At 43.9% G+C, this 17,716-nt stretch overlaps 1 pseudogene; it reads right to left on the bottom strand.

The window, feature by feature from the left end:
- Window positions 1-7,121: 7,121 nt before the first annotated feature.
- LOC138097858 (ferritin heavy chain pseudogene) lies at window positions 7,122-7,667 on the bottom strand (annotated as a pseudogene).
- Window positions 7,668-17,716: the final 10,049 nt, after the last annotated feature.

A 17,716-nucleotide genomic window follows, 5' to 3' on the forward strand; every position in this document is an offset into this window, starting at 1 on the left:
TCTTCCTTCTTTGACTGCTGTTGTCTATTATGGGCCTGATTTTTGGCTTGGTTGGCCCTCCCATTAACCATGCAATGATGGGCACAGAAAACCTAACCATAGGCAAGAATACTGCTTCAAGGCCATTGTTCTCAGCTTACTCAGATTTGTTTACTCGTAGTACGGTCTCACAATTCAGGCAACCCTGTTCTACCAGTTTCAGTTGGTATTGAGAGAGTCAATTCCTAGGCAGGTTGATAAGAAGTCCGGCGGTCCCCAAGGAGAGGGACAATAAAAAAGGCTGTGGGCCATAGAATTGATGCCTTCGAACTGTAGTGTTGGAGAAGACTCTTGAGAGTCCCTTGGACAGCATGGAGATCAAACCAGTCAATCCTAAAGGAAATCAACCCTGAATATTCATTAGAAGGACTGATGCTGAAGCTGAAGCTCTGATACTTTGGCCACCTGATGTGAATAGCTGACTAATTAGAAAAGACCCTGATGCTGGGAAAGATTGAAGGCAGGAGTAGAAAGGGATGACAGAGGATGAGATGGTTGGATGGTATCACCAACTCAATGGACATGAGTTTGAGCAAACTCCAGGAGATGGTGAAGGACAGGGAAGTCTGGCATGTTGCAGTCCATGAGGTTGCAAAGAGCTGGACACAACTGAGCGACTGAAAAACAACAAGGGTGAAGGTGTTGAAGGTCTATTTTAATGCACTATCAAACTATGAGGCTTGAGTTGAGTGCATGACTTTAAAGGGGCTATAAGTTATAGGAATAGACAATATGAGCCCATGTTGAAGGCAGGCACAGATTGAGTGGCTCAAAATACCACATTGTATCAACGTGCAGATTGAGAGGTCAGAAGTCTGAAACGAGTCTCACTGGGTAGACTGCAGGAAGCTGTCAGCAGGGTCGTGTTCTTTCTAGAGGGCGGGTTCCCTTTTCAGCATCTAGAGGCCATCTCCATGCCTTGGCTCACAGCCACTCCTTCCAGCCCTGGAGCCCGCAGTGGTGGCTGTGTCCTTGTGCTGCCGCCTGTCTGTTTCCTGCCTTCCTCTTCCTTTTAAGCATTCTTGTGATTACACTGGGCCCACCTGGATAATCCAGGATAACCTCATTATTTTAAGGTTAGTGATTATTTAACTTATAGGTAGAGTACATCATGCAAAGTGATGAAGCACAAGCTGGAATCAAGATTGCCAGAAGAAATATCAATAACCTCAGATATATCAGCTATGCAGATGGCAGAAAGCAAAGAGGAACTAGGGAGCCTTTTGATGAAGGTGCCAGAGGAGAATGAAAAAGCTGGCTTAAAACTCAACATTCAGAAAACTAAGATCATGGCATCCAGTCCCATCACTTCATCAAAATTAGATGGGGAAACAATAGAAACAGTGACAGACTTTGAGGGCTCCAAAATCATGCAGATGGTGACTGCAGCCATGAAATTAAAAGATGCTTGCTCCTTGGAAGAAAAGCTATGACAAATCTAGGCAGCATATTAAAAAGTAGAGACAGTGGTTTGCCAACAAAGGTCTGTCTAGTCAAGGTTATGGTTTTTCCAGTAGTCATGTATGGATATGAGAGTTGGACCGTGAAGAAGACTGAGTGCCAAAGAATTGATGCTTTTGACCTGTGGTGTTGGAGAAGAGTCTTGAGAGTCCCTTGGACAGCAAGGAGATCAAACCAGTCAATCCTAAAGGAAATCAACCCTGAATATTCATTGGAAGGACTGATCCTGAAGCTGAAGTGCCAATACTTTGGCCACTTGAAGAGCTGAGTCACAGGAAAAAGACCCTGATCCCAGGAAAGATTGAGGGCAGGAGAATGGCATCACCGACTCAATGGACATAAGTTTGAGCAAGCTCTGGGAGACGGTGAAGGACAGGGAGGCCTGCCGTATTGCAGTCCATGGGGTCCCAAAGAGTCAGACATGACTGAGAGACTGAACAACAATCAAGAAGCACCATCTACATTTGTACAATTATTCTTGCTTTTGCTTCTACTGTAGAGTGTCTTTTCCCAGGAACCCTTTCTTCAATTAGATTTATCAGTCAGCTGGGAAGATAGTGTGTAACCTCAGGGAATTCCCAGTAGGAGGGAGTCAGCAAGGCTTAACCCCAGTTACCAAAGAGTGAGAGGTGACTTCAACTTTAACTAATCCAATCCTTTCACTTTCAAGTGAAAATGAAATGCATAGAGAGGAACATTATACATAGTGATAAAGAATCTGAATTCTAGCTCCTGAATCCAAGACAAGAGAATAAAGAAGCTGATCAAAAGTGTTAGTTGCTAAATTGTGTCCGACTCTTTATGATAGCAGGACTGTAGCCCACCAGGCTCCTCTGTCCATGGAATTCTCCAGGCAAGAATACTGGAGCAGGTAGCCAGTCCCTTCTCCAAGGGATCCTCCCTACCCAGGGATGGAATCCAGGTCTCCTGCACTGCAGATGGATTCTCTACCATCTGACCCACCAGGGAAGCCCAGCTGATCAAAAGTGAAAGTCGCTCAGTCATGTCCGACTCTTTGCAACCCCATGGACTGTATAGTCCATGGAATTATCCAGGCCAGAATACCGGAGTGGGTATCCTTTCCCTTTCCCAGGGGTTCTTCCCAACCCAGGGATCAAACCCAGGTCTCCCACATTGCAGGCAGATTCTTTACCAGCTGAGTCACAAAGGAAGCCCAAAAATACTGGAGCATAAAGAGATGGGTAAAAGGACTAGAGGCTGAAGCAAGTGGAGGTCATGGTACTGCAATCACAAATATAGTCCACACAGATATGAGAACACAGAAAGGAGAGCATGGGATTTTCCTGGTGGTCCAGTGTGGTTAAGACTCCATGCTTCCACTGCAGGGGATCGATCCCTCGTCCCACATGCTATGGACATCGCCAAAAGAAACAGAGGAGAGTGTAACTCTGAAAAGCGATAGGCCTGATGTTGGGCCAAGTAATGGAACAGTGGTAACAGTGGTCAGGGTATGTGGACAGGAGATACTGAGGGATCTCCATGGCTGACCAATTTCTTCAACTCAAATAGAACCTAAAGTCCTGATTCAAACTGACCCCACCCCATTTTTTCCGTAGACTAACTGACATCAGCAGACAATTTGCAATTATCCTTCTCAGTGGCCTAAGAAAGTATTTTTCTCTCTTCAGTAATTTTTTCAGTATTTCTGCCAGGTTGTCTTCTCCCTGAAAGATGGCAGGGGAAAAAAAAAAAAAAAAGGTGTTCTCTGATAGACAATGAGATCTGAGACTTAAATGAAAACTGTCTCTGTTTTTATAGTACAGGCAAGCCTCTGCAGTACTCACTGAGGGTGTGATGTACTGAAACATTTTCTCAAACTCAGTACATTTATAGACTTTTTCACTAGTGAGAACTCTGGTGCTGGATGAAATGAAAGCTCTGAAGGAAGCACTGCCACATTGCGTGCACATACACCCACACACACACATACATATATATGGGATTTCTCCTAGAGTACATTCTCTAAGGACAGCATGCCAACTGAAGCTCTTCTCAAACTCACTACATGCGTGCATGCATGCTAAGTCACTTCAGTTGTGACCCTATGGACTGTAGCTTGTCAGGCTCCTCTGTCCATGGGATTCTCCAGGCAAGAATACTGAAGGGAGTTGTCATGCCTTCCTCCATGGGATCTTCCTGACCCAGGGATCAAACTCACATCTCTTACATCTCCTGCTTTGGCAGGAGGGTTCTTTACCACTAGAGCTCAGTCATGCCCAGCTCTTTGCGACCCCATGGACTGTAGCCCACCAGGCTCCTCTGTCCATGGAATTCTCCAGGCCAGAATACTAGAGTAGGTTGTCAGGCCCTCCTCCAAGGAATCTTTTCAATCCAGGGATTGAATTCAGGTCTTCCAAATTGCAGTTGGATTCTTTACCATCTGAGCCACCAGGGAAGCCTTGGGAAGCCCAAACTCCCTGCATATTCACACCTATTCCCCTGAGAAAGTTTCTTCAGGACAAAAATAAATTAGGGGAAATTACTGACACATTTTTGTTGGTGAGAAGACTTATCGTTCACTATCCTCCTGTTGCTTAATTTTTTCCAGTTTGGATGCTGTGCATCATTTGTTGTCTTTTCTCATACTGTTTCAGTACACTTGGATACCCTGGAAATATTCTACAACTACATGTCTGAAAAAAAATAAAAAATAACATGCCTCAAATATTGGTTATTAGGAGAATGCAATATTTCTCTTCTGAAGAATTCAGAATAAAGGAAGAAAACCAAAATGATATCTGGTCAACTTTCCTATATATATATATATATGCAAGAACGTTTTATTTTAATTACAGTAATTCCCCAAGTGAGTGAATTTTTTGGAATCAAATAGTTACATGTCATCTGGTAGATATAGTTGCAATTATCTACAGACTGTCCAAGATCAACCTTCTCAACCATCTTTAAATGACAGTAAACTGTGTACCAAATTAAAAAGAGTAATACATAAATTTATGCTTACAAACATGTTTGCACATATCCCAGGGTCAAATGCATTTACCAGGAGGAACTACATGATGTTCAAGGTCATTCTAATGATTCATTTTTGTATTAGATCGCTAAGGCTGCAATAACAAAATACCACATATTGGGTGGCTTAAACAAATGACATTTATTTTCTTACTATTCTGGACTCTAGAAGTCAAGCAAGATCAAGGTGCTGACAGGATGGGTTTCTAGAGAGACCTCTCATCCTGGCTTGCAGATGGCTGCCTTCTTGCTGTGTCCTTGAGTAGTCTTTTCTCTGTGTGTGTGCCTCTCTGTGTCACTTCCTCTTCTAAAGAGAACATCAGTTATATTCGATTAAGACCCAACACTTACAAACTCACTTAACCAAAATTACCTTTTTAAAAGCCCTTTCTCAAAACAAAGTCCCACATATGAATTGGATGGGTTGGGGGAGGGGTACAAAAATTCAGTTCCTGTGCTTTGGGGGAGGTAAAAGAAATACAGAGGAATTTAGACCTCATTTCAAGTCTCATTGTATTTCTGGAGAATATTGCTAAAAAGATGTGAAGGATCTGCTATTTAATCCCTGAATGTAGGAGTGGTGGTGGGTTTGGGAGTATTGTTTTGGAGGAAAGGAGAACTCACCAAGATACAGGGAAAGTGAAATTGACTCAGTCGTGTCTGACACTTTGAGACCCCATGGACTATACAGTCCATGGAATTCTCCAGGCCAGAATACTGGAGTGGGTAATGGTTCCCTTCTGCAGGGGATCTTCCCAACCCAAAGATCGAACCAGGGTCCCCTGCATTATAGGCAGATTCTTTACCAGCTGAGTCACCAGAGAAGCCCAAGAATACTGGAGTAGATAGCCTACCCTTTCTTTAGTGGATCTTCCCAACCCAGGAATCGAACTGGGGTCTCCTGCATTGCAGGAGGATTCTTTACCAGCTGAGTTACCAGGGAATCCCCTGAGAGTAAATCAGGGTCTGCTCTAGAGACAATATGAAATATTGCCAAGATTTTTATTTACTTTCTTAGGGTAGCTCTAGGGAACTTTATATGATATACATGAGAATCTTAATTATTGAATCCTATAGGTTATACAAGGTTTACTAGGAAGACAAGTCATTACAACATGGAAATACCCACTAAAAACTAACCAGTTGAAGCATTAGTAAACACTCAAGGCTCACTTTCTAATTAATTATTGTTGTTGAGTCATCAAGTCATGTCCGACTCTTTGCAACCCATGGACTGCAACACTCCTCAGGCTTCCCTGTCTTTCACTATCTCTGGGAGTTTGCTCCCGGAGCTGGCTCATACAGGCTCTCAGAAATGGTGGACATGTGCCTTTCCAACTCCACATTCAGTGACATCACATTTGGTCACTTGGAATAGACCACAGTGGAGAATCTATACGAAGCAATTGGGAAACACTATAAACCAGATCTCTTTGTTTTTCTGACAAGTGGGTGTTCAAGATTTACCAGCAAATCATTGAACTGATTCATGGCCTTTGAATCAATATCACTGCTGAGTCATTTGTTGTCTGTTGTTCAAAATAAAAATTAAATGCAAACAAAAGGCAGCATGAAACTCAATATCCTGCAAAGGATGTTAGATTTTATGACATTGCTGAAAGTGGTGCTGTGCTAATATCCATGGCATACACATCTGTTGTTGTTTAGTCACTAAGTTGTGTCTGATTCTTCTGCAACGCTATGGACTGTAGCCTGCCAGACTCCTCCATCCATGGGATTTCCTAGGCAAGAACACTAGAGTGAGTTGCCATTTCCTGCTCCATGGACAACTTTCAATTATCCATTATCACTGTCTACTTTTAACTGTTAAACTTCAGCTTTCGTTAGCCATTTCTTTTTAAGAAGAAAAGCACACATCATGCTTTGAAGGACATAGTAAGCAGATTCTAGAAGTTCTACAACCACAAGTTTTTAAAAGCTTGGTTGAAGTCAGACTTTAATATGAGATATTATTAACTCATTCTCTAAAGCAGATCTACCAGGTCATCCATCAGATGACACATTTTGGACTTCTGAGGGCTTCCCTGGTGGCTCAGATGGTAAAGAATCCATCTGCAATGCAGGAGGCCTGGGTTCAATCCCTGGGTTGGACTGAACCCCTGGAGGAGGGCATGTCAACCAACTCCAGTATTCCTGCCTGGACAATCCCATGGACAGAGGAGCCTGGCAGGCTATAGTCACAAAGAGTTGGACACCACTGAGTGATTAAGCACAGACTTCTGAAGGGCTTCCCAGGTGGTGCTAGTGGTAAATAATCCACTTGCAAATGCAGGAGACATAAGAGATGTAGGTTCAATCCCTGGGTCAGGAAGATCCCCTGGAGAGGGTATGGCAACCCACTCCAGTACTCTTGCCTGGACAGAGGAGCCTGGCAGCCTATGGTCCATAGGATCACAAAGAGTCAGACATGACTGAAGTGATTCGGCATACAGACTTCTCAAATCTTTTTCCAACATTTTTTTTTTCCTTTTGGGGTGTGAGGGGAGGGTGGCATACCAAATTACTTTATTTGAAGGAATGGTACTAAGGAAAGAACTTAAGTAGGTATAACCCAAACACAGATGCACTGCCTTGATGACCAGGGAAGTCATCCCTGTGACTATGGGAAGTCAGCATAAGGCTAAGCTCTCATTATCACGGTTTCCCAGTATGTGCTTGTCAAAGAGATACTCTGCCATGCCAGACTCGGGGGACCCCCGTCTTGCACAGGTTGGTTGCATGGTCACTCAGTTCTTTGTTGGATTTCACCTGCTCGTTCAGGTAGAGTCCCAGTGAAGTCACACAATGGGGGTCATTTCTGTCAGTGGTCAGTTTGTGCAGTTCCAGTAGTGACTGATTCACACTTTTTTCCAAATGTAGCACACATTCCATTGCATTCTGCCCATCCTCCCAGTCATCAAGGTCTAGTTCTTTAATATCCTAAGGGAAGATTCGGCCACTTTACTGGTTCTTCAGCTTCATTCGTTTCTCAGCATGTTCCCTCTCATCACAAGATTGGTGAAGAAAGTACTTCAAAAAGTTCTTCAAAGCCATATCATCACAGTCAAAATAGTATGACATAGACGTAGCAGGCAAACAGCTCCAGTGGGGTAGTTGATGGCATCCTCCGAGTCCTGGCAGTAGTCCAGGCAGCATCTGCAAGAGGATGCAGTCATCCTGGCAGGTGGCTGAGAGGTGGAGGTGAGGGCCTAGGGTGGGTAGAGGGCTCTGGGTGGGTGGTGGTGAGGGCTGACTCTGAGCAGCTGGCCAAGGCAAGGGACGAGCACGAAGTTCTGTCCAAGCACTATTGAAGCAGGAAATTGTGGCGATTCTCCAACAAGATTGCCTCTCTCATGGTTTTTTGAAACAAGTAAATGACTAAGTAAATGAAAAAGTAAATGACTAAGTTAAAGTTGCCATGCTCAGTCACTCAGTCGTGTCTGACTCTGGGGCCACGTGGATTGTAGCCCATCAGGCTCGTTTGTCCACGGAGTTTCACAGGCAAGAATACTGGAGTGGGTTGCCATTTCCTTCTCTAAAAGCTTCCATCAGTTCAGTTCAGTTCAGTTGCTCAGTCATATCAGACTCTTTGCAACCCCATGGACTGCAGCACGCCAGGCCTCCCTGTCCATCACCAACTCCCAAAGCTTACTCAAACTCATGCCCTTTGAGTCAATGATGCCATCCAACCATCTCATCCTCTGTCGTCCCCTTCTCCTCCCGCCTTCAATCTTTCCCAGCATCAGGATCTTTTCCAATGAGTTCTTCAAATCAGGTGGCCAAAGTATTGGAGTTTCAGCTTCAGCATCAGTCCTTTCAATGAATATTCAGGACTGATTTCCTTTAGGATGGACTGGCTGGATCTCTTTGCTGTCCAAGGGACTCTCAAGACTCTTCTCCAACACCACAGTTCAAAAGCATCAATTCTTTGGTGCTCAGTTTTCTTCACAGTCCAACTCTCATATCCATACATGACTACTAGAAAAAACCATAGCTTTGACTTGACGGACATTTGTTGGGAAAGTAATGTTTCTGCTTTTTAATATACTGTCTAGGATGGTCATAACTTTTCTTCCAAGGAGTAAGCATCTTTTAATTTCATGGCTGCAGTCACCATCTGCAGTCATTTTGGAGCCCCAAAAAATAGTCTGTCACTGTTTCCGTTGTTTCCCCACCTATTTGCCAGGAAGTGATGGGACTAGATGTCACGATCTTAGTTTTCTGAATGTTGAGTTTTATGCCAACTTTTTCACTCTCCTCTTTCACATTCATCAAGAGGCTCTTTAGTTCTTCATTGCTTTCTGCCATAAGTGTGGTGTCATCTGCATATTTGAGGTTATTGATATTTCTCCCAGCAATCTTGATTCCAACTTGTCCTTCATCCAGCCCAGCATTTCTCATGATGTACTCAGGATATAAGTTAAATAAACGGTGACAATATGCAGCCTTGACATACTCCTTTCCCGATTTGGAACCAGTCTGTTGTTCCATGTCCAGTTGTAACTGTTACTTCTTGACCTGCATACAGATTTCTCAGGAGGCAGGTCAAGTTTCCATACAATGAATCAAAATAAAAACCACCTTAAAGTTTAAGAGGTTAATTTAATTAACCATTCTCAAAGTTAGTTTTGTGGGTTTTAAACTGGAAATGCATAAAAAGCAAGTATAAGTAGTTTAAAAGTTAATCTTTTCCAGTGTTGTTTTGCTTAACAAATCTATTCTTTCCTACTGTCACCACCTGACCTTAAGTAGATATACACTATCCACTTTAAACTCTTTAATAGAGCAAGATTGAGTGGGATACAGCCTACTCACACATTAATATTCTCCTTCTTTGTCTCTCCTTCTCTCTCTCAGATACACAGAGACACAATCATTCATCACTCACTCAGGTCAGGTCTACTGTCCTTATAGCCAAGAGTCAGCATCTCAAACCTGTAGAAACAAGAGATCGGCAGAGAATGTAAAGAAATATACAGAGTGAGAACCAAGTTGAGTGCATTGAGCATGGTACCAGAGGCTGGGGATATAAAGGCAAGTACAATTAGATTTTACTGAAAAGGAAATGGGCTCAATGAGTCATATGACTGGCCCAAAGACAGTTGGCCAACAAGAGGCAGAGCTGGAATTCAAATGCCTGGACTCTTAAAAGCAGACAGCCCTTCAAATGACCACCTTCAAAGGACCTACAATCTAGTAGGTAAAAAAGATTGATCAATACTGAAATGTGTTTTGTTTTGAGGAAAGGAGTGGGGTGGAGAGAAGGAAACTCACCTATCCTGGAGAGAAGAGTTGCTAAAGCTTCTTGGAAGATGGCTGGTTCCTCTAAGTTGTGGAAGACCAGCAACTATAGTAAGATAAGAATTAAGGGAAAGGGCATTCTGGGCAAAGAGAACAACACAGAGAAAAATCAAATAGGGAACTGCAAATTTCACATTTCTGAGTCATACGCTCAGAAAGAGTACTGAGGAAGATAAAAGATATTGAGGTAGGGTACTTCCCTGGTGGTCCAGTGGTTAAGATTCTCTGCTCCCAATGCAGGGAGCCCAGCTTCAATCCCTTGTCAAGGAACTAGATCCCATGTGCCATAGCTAAAGGTCCTGCATGCTACGACTAAGACCTGATGCAGCCAAATAAATAAACAATTTAAAAGAAAAAAATGATGCTGAGGTAAAAAGGAATCAGAGTAGGGAGAAGGGAGAAGGGGATGTCTGGAATGCCAACTGAGGAATTGCCAATTGAAGGGTTTTAAGTGGGAGACATTGTGAGATATGTGGTTGATGACAGGCACACTGGTGGAAATGAACTGGCTGCCCTGGAAAAGAAGTGAGACTGCCAGCTAGGAGGTCAGATAGAAGTAAAGCAATAGCTCCTTTTGTGTGATCCCTGATTGGTCAAGTTCATCCTACACAAGGACACAGTGGGAATCTGTCACAGAAATAATAGAGCAGCACAGAGGCCAGTTCAAAACTATGATATAAAGGACAAATGCTTCTACATACCAAACACACCACAGCTGACCCTGGCTCTTTAGACTTAAGACTTTTTTGCTCAGCTACAATTTAATGAAAGATCCTTAGATTATTCTATAGTCTTTCTACACTGCAGATTGTTCAACATGAAGGACTATATCTTATTTGTATCTGTAGATCCCTCATTATTCACTGTACACACAGTGACTTACACATTCATACTTTTTTTAAAAATCCTTTCATTTAAGACATACAGATGGCTAACAAATCAGCACTTTCTATACACCATGTTTTAGGGACTAAGGAAACAGATTAGAACCATACTCTCATGGAGCTTATCTTCTAGTTTGAGAAATAGACAGTAAACAAATACATAATATTTTCAAGAAGTGATACTACTTAACATAGGGATAGAGTGATAAAGGCTCTAATTTTTCTTATAAAGGCTCTAGTTTAGATAAGGTGATAAGAGAAGGTCTCTCTGATAAGATGAATATTTGAGTAAAGCCCATAACAAAAGTACCTGAAACAAAGTATTCCAGGCAGGAGAGTGTACAGGGTGTTTATGAAACAGCAAGAAAGCCAGGGTAGCTACAGCAGAAGGACCATAAGGACAAGGGTAAGGTGATGAGATTAGAGAGGTGACTGGGGATCAAATCATGTAGGGACTTGGATATGAATTTCTTTAGGTATAATCGAAGATGAAATTTCACTTCTTCATGGTGAGTCCCATTCTCAAGAAACACAAAGGAAGTAGGATTAGTTGTAGAAAGTCTCAGAGGTAAATCTACTGCTCAAGGGCACTGCAAAACCTTCTTAAACTAAGTAAGCATGATTATTAGATTATTTATTACTTGGAAATCTATCCACTACCACCCTATACTAAGAATCTTATTGCCTCCAATTAGACCATTTAGAATAGACTGGGGGGGGGGGTAGATTTCTGAAATAATGGTTCAAATATATCTTTCAAAAAGGTAATATTCCTGTTCTAGCCAAGGTAATATTCCTGTTCTATCCTAGTCAATCCACTAAAGTATGCTTTCTTTAAAAAAGACCAAGGCTTATCTTCTCCAGTCATGCAGGGTTCTACTTCTCATCACACATCAAGGGTCGTTCCTGACTACTGTTTCCATGAGATTAACCTTCCAAACCTCAGATTCCTCTGATCACTCAACAGGTAGCATAAGAATTACATCAATTGTGAATTACATTCCATGATTCTGGCACAAGGAGTATAAAAGATCTGCAATTGATTCTACTACAAGCAGTGTGTATAAATGCTGAGATTGCCCTGGAATGAGATGGCAATTAATAGATATTTCTCACACAAAGATGAAGGTCAGGCATTCTGTGTTACTAAATCCCCTAGGAGCATGACTTTCCCTGCAACACTTTCTGCTGTCAAAGTGGCAAAACAGCAAAATACAAAAGAAACAGCTTGGGTCAGAACAAGGGGAGAAGGGAGTTTGAGAATGGAAAGAGCCTGGAACGGAAGGAGATGTGAAAAGAGAAAGTACTTTGGAATGAACTGATGGAGGGCGGAGAATGAAAAGAGAAACACACAGAAAGGTAGGACACACACTAATATCACTCTGCACTGTTTACTTGTGTGTTTCTGTCCTCCTGGATTGGATCCCCCAGGATCTAGGTGGTTTCTGGCGGTGCATTCCCATCATGGACCCCACTGAGCCCTGCTCACACTCAGCACTAAATTGTTTGTGGAGGTATGAGAATGAAAGGATTGATCTCTCTTCCCCCTCTTTCACCACATATCTTCCTGACTTCTATAAAACCTAGTTCTGCTATTTATTCTTTTGTTTCATTCAGGTGTGTTTTTTTGTTTTTGTTTTTTTCCATTTCCCTCTCTGTCCTGTAAGTCAACCCACGTGGGCGCCCTCTGTCATATTATCAAAATGTGGCAGCCAGAGCCCAACTGATAGGACCAAAGGGGAACCGTCTATGACCAAGGCTGCCCGCCAGACTTAGGCAGAGACTACACAGAAATGGCATCAGAAAAAAGGCAATTGCAATGATCATAAGAGAAACACAAAAGAAGTGAGCTGTAAGGCTGCTGAAGGGGAAGGCTCAGATCTTTTCGTGCTTACAAACATTTGCTGTGACAGCCTTTTATTGGAGCCGTTGACATGCCTCATGGGTTAAGGGCAGAGTGTTAAGAGAGGTTCTGTCTAGGACAGAAACAAGAAAAGGTACTCACGGGAGAAAGAAGGACAGAGAAGAATTCCAGGGCCTGGATGTGCGGGAGATAGACGAGAAGAGGAACTCAAGACCAGCTTGGAATTGTAAGGGATAATTTGTAGGTGACTGGGGCTTATAAAGTAGCCTCAAGTATGGGATGAAGTGAAGGCCCCTGAAGGCGAGACAGAGTGAGGCCTCACCCGAAACAGAAACAGCAGAACGAAGACACACCCCTGCAGCTACTCCACACCTGATGCCCCAGTGCAAGGCGCTTCCCTGACCAGCTGGGACCCACTGGCTTCCAAGATTCCTCGCCGCAAGCTGGACCGCGGAGCCCTGAACTACAATACCCATAGTGCCCCAGACACAGGCCGAGTGAACCGCCCTCTTCTGATCCCACTAGCCAATGGGTTTCGCCATCTTCCTCCGCCCCTGGAAATACCACGGGGGGAGTCAGCGCTTCTGGGCCCGTGTTCTCTTTGGCCCTCGGGGACTCCAAAGATGTAATGCTTACGGAGAAGCCGTAAGGCAGTGGTCCTAGGTGTAATGAAGGGATCGTCCATGGCATGGGTTCCGCTAACAGAACATGGGCTGTTTAGGCTAACGGATAGCACCAAACCTCTGCTTTTAGGCCCCTTCCCCACCTTTTCCGGGGCGGACCTTAGACCTTCAACACAGGCGCACTGTCCTTCCTCCGCCCCTGTGATGGGGCGAGCCTAGGACCTTCAGCACATGCGCGCTTCACATTCTCTGGGACTGGCCTCCGACTTGCAACACTGGTACCCCTAGACAAAGACCTGACAGGCTCTCTGGTGTCTCTGGTTGTTTCCGTTGCTATGCTCAGGACATTGTATTTGGGTAATGCTGTCTTTTTGTTGTTGTTTTAACTTTCTCTTGTTTAACATCGGGAAGCAGCAATGAAGTGTTATTGAAAAATCCCTAAAGCTGGATTTGAAATATGCACTTTGTAATGCACCAGCTTTGGGGTGTTGGGCAGGTCATTTATTCGCGCTGCTGGCAGGGCTGTATGCAAACTACCGGTGCCCACAGCCCTCCCAGGTCCCGTAGGACTGTAGTTTCCGGGCCACTGTAAACTTCTAAGAGCAGTGCACCAGAAAACGAAATGACCGAGCTGAGCATTGGTGGAGCATCGTCGAATGCAGTGAAAGAAAGGAACTGGAAATGAGACGGCATTTGGGGGGCCAGCTGGAAGGAGAAATGGGGAAAGAAAAGTTTTGTTGGGTTTTCCCCTCTACCAGCAGTTGCCGATAATTCTCTATTTAAGTATCATCCCATCTGACTTTTCTCCATCCCTACTGTCATTCACAGATCAAGATCATCTCTTGCTTAAATTCTGTCTCCAGTCCCCACCCCAACCCCTGTTGAACAATTCTAAACTGCAAACATGATTATTAAAATGTGTCATGACTTCTCTTTACCCCTAAAATTAAGTGCCAACACAGTTCAGTTCAGTCGCTCAGTCGTGTCCGACTCTTTGCAACCCCATGGACTGCAGCACGCCAGGCGTCCCCGTCCATCACCAACTCCCGGAGTTCACTCAAACTCACATCCATCGAGTCGGTGATGCCATCCAGCCGTCTCATCCTCGGTCGTCCCCTTCTCTTGCTCCCAATCCCTCCTAGCATCAGAGTCTTTTCCAGTGAGTCAACTCTTCGCATGAGGTGGCCAAAGTATTGGAGTTTCAGCTTTAGCATCATTCCTTCCAAAGAACACCCAGGACTGATCTCATTTAGGATGGACTGGTTGGATCTCCTTGCAGTCCAAGGGACTCTCAAGAGTCTTCTCCAACACCACAGTTCAAAAGCATCAATTCTTTGGTGCTCAGCTTTCTTCACAGTCCAACTCTCACATCCATACATGACTACTGGAAAAACCATAGCCTTGACTAGACAGACCTTTGTTGGCAAAGCAATGTCTCTGCTTTTGAATATGCTATCTATGTTGGTCATAACTTCCCTTCCAAGGAGTAAGCGTCTTTTAATTTTATGGCTGCAATCACCAGCTGCAGTGATTTTGGAGTCCAAAAAAATCAAGTCTGACACTGTGTCCCCTGTTTCCCCATCTATTTCCCATGAAGTGATGGGACCAGATGCCATGATCTTAGTTTTCTGCATGTTGAGCTTTAAGTCAACTTTTTCACTCTCCTCTTTCACTTTCATCAAGAGGCTTATTAGTTCCTCTTCACTTTCTGCCATAAGGGTGGTGTCATCTGCATATCTGAGGTTATTGATATTTCTCCCAGCAATCTTGATTCCAGCTTGAGCTTCTTCCAACCCAGGGTTTAAGAAGGCTCTTATTATCTGGTCTCTTCCTTCTCCACCAGTCTTCTCTCACTCTTTGTTCGAATCACCTTCAAATACTTTTAACACAGGAGGCTGCTTCTTACCACCTGGGCTTTTTATGTGTGGAAACAATGTAATAAACATTCTGAACTCTGCTGAACACAGTCTTGGCTTGGTTTCAAGCAGCGCCTTCCACCATTCTCTGTCAACTCTCCCTTTTCCTCTCTGAAAGATTTCGTAGCATTCTGTTTGTTTAGTTATTAGAAGTCCAGCCTAGTGTAATGAGTCCACTTTAAAGCTTGAGTCTCACATCAAGTTTACATAGCTTTCTTACCCTCAGCACCAGCCAACCTTCAGCATGGGATGCCATTTGGGGAATTGGTACACCCTGTCCTTTAATAGAACTCTCTCTTTTGCTAACTAAAGCTATTTGATGTGTTGGAACCTGGAGGAAGGACTGGGGAGGGCCTAGGACGAAGGGCAAAATGTCATTTTCCCTAACTGGGAAAGTCATGGTAATCATCTGTTTGTTGTTTGACTCTCAGGCTAAAGCTGACTGTGGATAACTTCCATTTAGAAGATGCCCAAATGCTAATGCTTATGGGCACATGAATTAGTTTCCTGGGAGCGCTCCCCATTGCACAATCCCCTGATGGGAAATCTGCTCCAGTCTAACTGCTTCCCACAAGGCCTCAGGGCCTGCCTTTGGCTGTATAATTAAGCTCGCCTGCTACTAGTCTTCTTGGGAGGAGGACCAGCAAGATGGCTCAAGCTCCACTGACTTTTCACACTGTTCTTTTGACTTACAGGAAATTCATACATCCTGCTAAACCACATTGTACAAGTGACAGCTCTTTCCCAGTCAACCCTCATTCTTTACTCCAGTGATCACAGAGAACAGATCAGCAAGTCCATCAGCAGATATCCAACCAGGGACTGAGATGCAGTCTCTCCTTGCCAAGCCACCAATTTCTAAGAGACCCCTCACTCTAAGGAGGTGAGGACGAAATGCACAGCACTTGATCCTCTGACTGGTGATGGACACGTGACTCCATCAATTCCATTCCCCGTCCACCTCCACACCATCTTCTATTTATTTCCTGGGGAGGTAGAGGATGGGGGACTGGGGATATAGCAGAACTGACTTGCCACCTCTTGATGGCACCTTTTACTTTTGTGGCAAAACTGACAATTCCAGGGTACCGAATGAGTCTTGCTTAACATCCTGAAACAAAAACTGTCTCCTTTGCCCAGAATACTTGCCACATACTTCAACACCTTCTTTTTGTTTTCCCTTTATCTGTGATTAGCTCCTTCTCATCTTTTACTATCAATGTATCAATGTAACTATCATCACAAGAAGAAATCCTAACACTGCCAAGCCTAAGGCAGCACACTTATCTATCACCTCCAAAGGCCCCCTTGCCTCCCTCATCATAACATTTACATTATGTTCTAAATGACTCTCGACAGTACATCTTCCCCATGAGCCCAGGCACCACAACGGCTGGGACAGTGTCAGTTTTGTTCATCTTCATCTCATCGTCATTCACACAGAAAGCACTAAATACATAAACAAAGGATTCCCAGGCTTTGGGGAAGAGTCTGTGTGATTTGAAAGAGCCGAGGGTTGTGGGACTTTCCTGGTGGTCCAGTGGTAAAAAAAAAAAAAATGTGTGCACAGTCGTGTCCTACCCTTTGGGACCCCATGGACTGTAGCCCACCAGGCCTTCTGTCCAAGGAATTTTCCAGGCAAGAATACTGGAGTGGGATGCCATTTCCTTCTCCATGCCCCGTGGTTAAGAAGCCACCTTCCAATGTGGGGGATGCAGATTTTATCCCTGGTCAGGGAACTAGGATCCCACATGCCAGAGAGCAACTAAGCCCTCATTGAGCCCACACTCTCTGGAGCTCAAGCTACACAACAAGAGAAGCCACCACAATGAGAAGCCCACACACCACAATGAAGATCCAGTGCAGCCAAAATAACAAGTTTTAAAAATAGAAAAGAAAGGGCCCAGGTCCCGCTACAATGCCTCTGTCCCTGCTGCTTCTACCTCCCTGAAAGCTGCTGTGCTCTACGCCTACTTTGTATATCAAGTTGTGTTGCTGGAACATCTCTGAAACATCTGAAGTGCTGTATTAAAATCTGCACTTTTATAAATTAGTTTTATTCGATCGACCAGCTATATAAGCATCAGCAAAGTTTGTAAAAGAGGAAATTGTGAAGTAGTCAAGGGTGGAGTGTTAACCTACACTTTTGACTCCATTCCTTACATGCCCAGAATTCCCTTCGCAGTTGTTTAGAAGTCTGAGTCTGCCCAGTAGGAGCTCCCTTCCCACTATTTATCTGTGGTGGAAAGAAACGATGGCTTCTCCTATGACTACACTATAGTCTCTGGAGGCAACATTCCTTCATACAAAACATTTTTAACTGACTTAGAAGAGCTGAGGGAGCTTTAAGGTGTGTCCTACTAGGGCCCTTCAGACTACTGGCAACAGGATGAAGGATAAACAAATTCTCAAAATAAGCATATACGTATGCTCGGACCCTAGAGTTCTCAAGAGGCAGAGCCATTCCTTCCCTCTCCCCTTTCCCTTCCTGTCCATGCCCCTGCAATGGAGCAGAAAGGAAAAGTTGTGCCACAAGCCTATAAGAAAATGCCCCTTGGCTTTCAGAACCCGGACATGAAATATGATCTCGTTTTTTAGGAAGTCAGTTCCAGACAAAAGATCCTCTTACTGTCCCAC

Source organism: Capricornis sumatraensis, chromosome 2 (assembly GCF_032405125.1).
Source record: "Capricornis sumatraensis isolate serow.1 chromosome 2, serow.2, whole genome shotgun sequence".
Classification (NCBI taxonomy): Eukaryota; Metazoa; Chordata; class Mammalia; order Artiodactyla; family Bovidae; genus Capricornis; species Capricornis sumatraensis.